This window comes from Pinus tabuliformis, chromosome 4_1 (genome assembly GCF_031772625.1).
Source record: "Pinus tabuliformis cultivar Carrire ecotype Pingquan chromosome 4_1, CPIR1, whole genome shotgun sequence".
NCBI lineage: Eukaryota > Viridiplantae > Streptophyta > Pinopsida > Pinales > Pinaceae > Pinus > Pinus tabuliformis.
The window spans coordinates 559,006,403-559,013,575 of NC_142303.1; the positions used below are offsets into that span (position 1 = coordinate 559,006,403).

Genomic DNA, 7,173 nt, shown 5'->3' on the forward strand with positions numbered 1-7,173 from the left:
CTCTGATACCACCTGTCACACCCCCAATTCTTTTTTCGTTAAATTGGCCGGGTGCGGCACCGCCTAAGTAATTAACATCTTCCATTGTTGACTTACTTTACGAACTACGCCTTAACATTCATCATTATACATGAATAACATATTAATGTGCAGAATCCATTAATATTAAAACATCATAGAACAGCAGCAAGAACACTTCATATGCAATGTAAATATTTTATTATATGAGAGAGAATTTTTACAAATGACCGGGAGTACAACTCGACCGGTGTTTTACCCGAGTTGGGCGCCCACCCGTGCAAGACCACACGGTGGTCTCACCACAACCCAACAACAATATACAACACAAGTCTTTTTGCCAAGATGGGCGGGCGTGCCTGTGCACGACCCTCGCCCAAGTTACAACCGAAACTTGTCCAAGCATTTGGCGAGCGGGCGCCTTAGAACACCCTCCACCCGCGCCTTCAACCGCTTTACAACACTGTGCAAGAACCCATGTACACCGCCCGGCAAGCGGGCGCATGACCTGCGCCTTCGCTGCGGTCTTTTCCACCTCTTCGCACTTCTGTTTTGTTGATCGAAGGTCGAACTTGCGATGTCAAATGTCATCCTCCTTCCGCTTGTTTATACGCTACCTAACGTGGAGGTCGCGCCCTCGGCCGACCCTCCATACTTCTTCCAACCGTCGCGTCCATTAAACATTATAGTGCCTTATGTGGGTCGGCCCTTCCATGGCGCGGGACTGCCCCCCAACTCGCCCTCTGTTTGCCTTCGCTCCTCGGTCGGCTTGTGGTGTGACGCAACTCGCCTTATAAGTTTGGAACGCCAACTCGTCCACATGATACCATGTCACGCCCTTGGTCGCTCCACGCTCCATTTCATGCCTTAGTTATTTCGCACAGTGGGTGGAGGGCGCGCCCGGTTGTCTGCCAACCGCAAGGCGTTACAGGTTGGTTCGAAACGCGTCGAATGTACTATCATGTGATTTACGCTGAAATATTCTTTTCATAAACTTGATACAGATCACAGAAGCCTCAATTCAACAAAAAAAAACCAAAATATTAAAAAATGAGATAAGGGAACGTAATTCTCCGTTTGTAAAAATAAAATATTCCATTGGGAAAGTAATTATATATTTTCAAACTGCCATTTTTTCAGAGACTAAATGGCTAGTCAGCCTTTCGTTTTCAGATCGCATGTAAATATTCAGTCAGCCTTTCTCATAATTCTAATGATGCATTTACCTTTTAGTACATGACCGTGCAACAGGCGAGTTTGGCAGGTGGTGGTAAATAATTGGACCACCTTCCAAAAGGAATTCCCATAGTAATTTCGTGGCTCCTACTTATTCCATTGGAAATGCTTCAAATAGCCCTCTGGGTTACTAGGCTCTTGGTGTTCCTGTTTTGACAAAAAAAAATCTTGGGGTTTAATGAATATGGAGGTCTGGTCCAATTTGGAGTAGATTTGTAAGGATGCCTCTACCCTAATACAAACGAATGATGTATCTGTTGCTCCAAGGGCAGATTTGCACACAAAAATTGAGCGAAATAACTGTAATTGCCCCATGAATGAAGCTGTTGATGCCAAGCATATGGATCAGGACATTTCAGAAGTGAACCAGAAAACCCCTTTCTTTGTTGAAAATAATTGCCTACAGGGAGCAATTGGTGTTCTGAGAGATCATTTGGAAGCCCTTGCTGATGCAAGCACATATGAGGAAGTGCAGGCTGATAGTGAGATGTACATCTCTGTCCTCAGGGAAGGAGAAGAGCAATTTTATGACATATATGTTGAGGAAATCTCCAAGCTCATAGTACCTACTGGGCAAAGTGCAAATTGAAAATCTTTCCCCCTTGGTTCTCAATAACGTGTTTGAAGAGTAAGGTATGAATCTGAACCCCTGTTACACTGAAATCCCTGGTGACATGAACGCGCATTTGGGCATCTTTCGAGATCAAGCTAATGACATTGCTCAAGCCCTTATGTTAGAATCCATGGAAAGTTAGGGTTTGCGTTCAAACAAGTTCATAAAGCTTGACATAGCAAATGAAGAAAGGGTATCCAAAATTCTGATGTATCAAAGTTCTGTTTACAGTTGGAACGCCCCCCAATCTAGAGGACGAAGATGATACAGTTGCCATATGTGATAGAGCCTTGAGTATGTGTGATCTCCCTCCCAATCACAATATTGGTATGCAAAATCTGAGCAGTTAGGTAAGGAGAATGGTGATACAAACCAGAGATATCAACTTCATGCCAATTTTTCAATCCATTGGGAAGCTATGGACGTAGTTTTAAATGATCCACAATCCCAAAAATTGCAACAGCAAAGATCTAGGGGAAGGTCACTTGGAGTAGAGCATAAATGCAATAAGAACCATAAATATCATGAGAAGGAAAGGATTGTAAAACATGGACTGTGATTGGTTTAACATGGTGGAAGTTTTCAATGCTAAAATTCAAGAAACAGAGGGGCTTGAAACTCAAAATCTTGAAACAGGATTAGAGGAGGAGCTGCAGATTGTTGATCATGGTTCAAAAATATTTGCTAGTATTTTTTTTTAGTACAAAGACAAATATTTCATAAAATAAAGAATAAAATATCAAATTCAGAAATTTCAAAAGATACGGAGAACATTCAAAGGGTTCAGGAAGAGACTCTGCGACCCATCCTTCCATCTTTGAAATAAAAATCCACGGGTTCAAATCCTCTACAATCAAAGACTATAAGCGAGCAAACTCCTGAGATTTACTATCTTTAATATTGGATGGCTGTCACTGTCCTGAAATCATCAATATGATTCAGCTTCTGCTACAGAATTTACACTCTAAAATCAAACAGTGATGTCAAGTATATGCCATAACAAGTAACAGAAACTAGAAAATTTAATTCCAAGCATGGTTTTCACTAACCAGAGCAGGGGATATTGAAAAAATCTTGTTTTAAAACAAACGGGGAATGATGAGTACATTGCTAAGCCAAAATATATATACGTGACAAACAATCATATAAAAATGGAAAACTAGTCATAATATGAAATATGAAAACATAAAAAAACAGCATAGCACCACTGATTTGCCATGGGTTCACAGCTCGCTCCGTCTGTGGCCTTTATGTGGTGGCGTGAAACATTTTTTCCCTCCATTTCCATTTTTTAAATCTAATCTAAGTGAAATAAAACTACCGTAATATGAAAGGCAAGGTGTTACATTTGAATGGATGATAACCATCGACATACAGAATTCCCATCTAGAGGTTGTTCGTCCCGAATGGAAGTCATGTTTTGGGTGCTGTGGCTCATGAGTTTGCTGCGCTCATTGCCCACTCAGACACTGCAGCGGCCATGGCTTTGTACGAAGAACCCCCTTCTTTCAACGCACTCACGGCCGCCTCCTTCAATTCTTTCACTCTCGCCCTTACCCTCATCCCGCCTTCTCCTTCCATCAACTCCCTAACAACTCTCTCCACTTCTCCTCTCTTTACGAAATCATCGCTTTCCATCTTTGCTGGGATTCCCACTTTAAACTCATCAACCAATAGAAGCCTGTTCATCCTCTGTTCGGCAAAGAGAGGCCAACAGATCATGGGCACTCCATGTGAGATGCTCTCCAGTGTGGAATTCCAGCCGCAGTGAGAAAGGAAACCGCCGGTGGATGGGTGAGAGAGAACAGGAATCTGAGGCGCCCATGAAGCAACAACAAGTCCTCGGTCCTGGGTTCGGCTCTCGAATCCCTCAGGTAACAGTTGAGAAATCTCTGTTTCCTCGATAGACAGAAAGCTGCTCGACGGACTGCGCAGCACCCACAGGAAGCGATGGCCACTTGCTTCCAATCCCAAGGCGAGTTCGATCACCTGAGCCCTTGGGAGACCGGTTCCGCTTCCGAAGGAAACGAAGAGAACCGACGAAGGCGGCTGCTTATCTAACCACTTGAGGCAATCCGCCCCTCCATCTTCGACAGGTTTGTCATTGTGTTCAAGTGGCGACGATGATATGAGCGGCCCAAGTGGATAAAAGCGGGGCATTCGATCAATATCTGTCGGATTACATATTTTTCCTGCCACCAGAGCTTTGATAGCTTCAGGCTCCAGTTCCGCGAAGGTGTTGATCAAAATGCCCGTCGCTTCCCACAGACGCGAGGAATGGCGGTAGAACCAGTGAAAGCCTTCATCAGACCTGTCCTGAAGGGGAGTCATCATATCTCTGCCAGGGATCGGCAGAGTGCCCGGTACCTCTATTGGAAAATCCATGTCTTTAAACGAAATTGGAATCTCCGAGACGAGCTTTGGAAGAGATAACAGGACTGAAAGCACAGACGCGGGGGAAGTGAAGAATACGTATGTGGGTATGCGGAGCTCGGCGGTCACATCAAGCATAGTGGAGCAGAAAAAATCAGTGATGAAAGCAGAGGGGGGAGAGGCAGAGTGGAGGAGGGATCTGAGAGCATTTTCCACTGATCCTTTGGATTTTTCAAAAAGCTTAGATAAGTAAGTTTCGGTTTTCATATGTTGTGCGCCTTCGATCTCCTCCTCCGGCAACTGGATGAAATTGATGTCGAGACCGGAGGACGCCATGGACTTGGAATAAGCATCCATGAGGCGAGGGGAGAACATCCATTTGCAGGCGATAAGGGTGATGGAGAGTCCATGGGTGGCGGAGAGGTGCCTGGTGAGCTCTGCGACAGGGATGAGATGGCCCATTCCCGCGCCAGGGAAAATAGCTACGTGAGGCTTTGGGGTTCCCATGGCGGTTCAGTGTAAATCAGTGCTCCCTCAAACAATATGGAGCAAGATGATATGTTTGTGGACCATGCCTTTCCATTGTCTGCTGAGTAGACATCAAGTTATGCACGGCACCGTATTGTGGAATGCAAGCTCATACCTTGCATAAGCTCATGGCCATTGTGGAGTGCAAGCTCGTTGCAGAACAAAACTTGTGTAGGTGGCAGTTGAAAATTCGAATGGCTTCTCTTAATAATTTTTTTATGACTAAAGGTATGTCTGATTTAATGAAGCACAATTCGTTACGTGAACGCTTCTTCCACATCACGCTGTATACGATCGCTCCAAAACCTTAATAAATACATTAAGATCCAAAGGGTCAGTATTTGGTAAACATATTATATCATATGTTCTTCATAAACTAAAATTTCTAGTCTAACTCTTCACAAGATTTTGTTTTTGGCATTATTTATATTAATTTACTGTGAAACAATGTGCATGGTTTAGCGAACGGATTATATCGTAACATTAAGTTTCTCATGTCTTTTCATGAATATTTTTATCAATTTCCGGTGAAACAACGCGTATCATGCATTGAGCGTATTATATTATATTGTTCAGCGGACTAAGAAAGAAGACGGATTGGATAAATTCATGGACAACTATGGTTGATCATGGTTAACCATGTTTTATAGAATCAAACATGGTCAATTATGGTCAAACATGTTCGAATGCCATAGTGTGACAAAGATTGTCTCGATATGAAAATTAATCATGATGAACCATGGCCCAACATCGCATTGTGACAAAAATTGTCTTGATATGAAAATCAACCATGGTCAACTATGGTCCAACATGACATTGTGATAAGGATTGTCTCAATTTGAAAATCAACCATGGTCAATCATGTTTATTTTAATGTTTATAACATTTATCTTATGGTTTATATACATTCATTTTATAATATTAGTCCCTTCAGTTTAATATTATTCTCTCGGGTTCATAATCCCTTGGGGTTTTAGTATTAATCCCTTGGGTATATTATTCCCTTGAGTTTATAATACCAGTCCATTGGGTTTATAATATTAAACATGGTCAACCATGGTCAATCATCGCTGACCATGTTCAAACATGGTCAAACCATATGGATATGGAAATCAACCATGGTCAACCATGGTCAACCACGTTTATTTTAGTGTTTATAATATTCATGTTAGGGTTTATATACCTTGGGTTTATAATTTTTATCTCTTAGGTTTATTATTCCCTTGGGTTTATAATATCAATAACTTGGGTTTATTGATCTAAAAGTTCATATTCCTAGGGTTTAATATTATTTAACAATGGGCAACCATAATGAGCCATGTTGAATCATGGTCAACAATGGTCCAATGTCGCATTGTGACAAGGATTGTCTCGATATGAAAATCAATTGTGCTCAACCATGTTTATTTTAGTATTTTTAATAATTATCTTTGGGCTTTTATACCTTGAGTTTATAATATTAGTCCCCTGGGTTTAATATTATATTATTCCCTTGGGTTCATAATCCCTTGGGGTTTTAGTATTAATCTCTTAGGTTTATTATTCACTGCTAGGACTCCTACACCAAACGGTCTAAGGTCTAATTGGGACTTCTTACCAAGGATATCCTCTTGACATGTTGGCAGGTCCAGCACTGTTAACACCGGGGAAGGCAGTCGACGATGCAATCATCTGTGTGTTTTTCAATAGAGTGTTTCAAGTGCATAGGCGCCGGGCGGTAAGGCGAGAGGTAAGAACCTGTGCATCGCTCTAATATACCTGGGTGGGCTCACCCTTGTGGTCATTAAGACACTTAGGTTGTGTGAATTTCTTGATTCTTTAGATGTACTCTTAGCTTTACAGGTGCGGGGTGGTAAGAGGAGAGTTAAGAACCTCCGCATCGCTTTAATATACTTGAGTGGGCTCAACACTATATAAGTTGAGACACTTAGGATTTGAATAAATACGTCTAGGGTCCATGTGTAAAGTGTAGGAATAATAGAAATCTCAATTTGCAACCACTCTAACAAGTCATAGGAAAAACGAGTCATAAAAGAAATAAGAAGAGCGCAAATATGGGGAGGAAAACATTTATTCATGAGCTGATCTCAAAAGAAGAAAAAGAACAGTCAAATTCTCAGAGGGACGCAAGGAAAACTGGGCCACAAAGAGTTGTTACTCCCATAATAAGAACAAAAGCATCTGGTTCCTCTGTCTCCGGACCATATCATCCTAGAACTAGTATAACCACTCCCAAAACTAAGTATCCAAATCAAGAGCAGCAGTGGAAGGCTAGTGATTAGGACGTTCGGACTGAGGGTCAAGGGGAAACTAGTGGGGAACACCAGGAGCCTGAGGCAGGAAAGTATTCATTGACTTATCAACATCCCGATTCGGGAAGCGTAGTAAAACAGCTAGCCCCAAAG

At 42.1% G+C, this 7,173-nt stretch overlaps 1 pseudogene; it reads right to left on the reverse strand.

Annotated features, from left to right (window-relative positions):
* Positions 1–3,011: 3,011 nt before the first annotated feature.
* On the reverse strand, positions 3,012–4,810 carry LOC149177072 (UDP-glycosyltransferase 72B1 pseudogene; annotated as a pseudogene).
* Between the last annotated feature and the right edge of the window lie 2,363 nt (positions 4,811–7,173).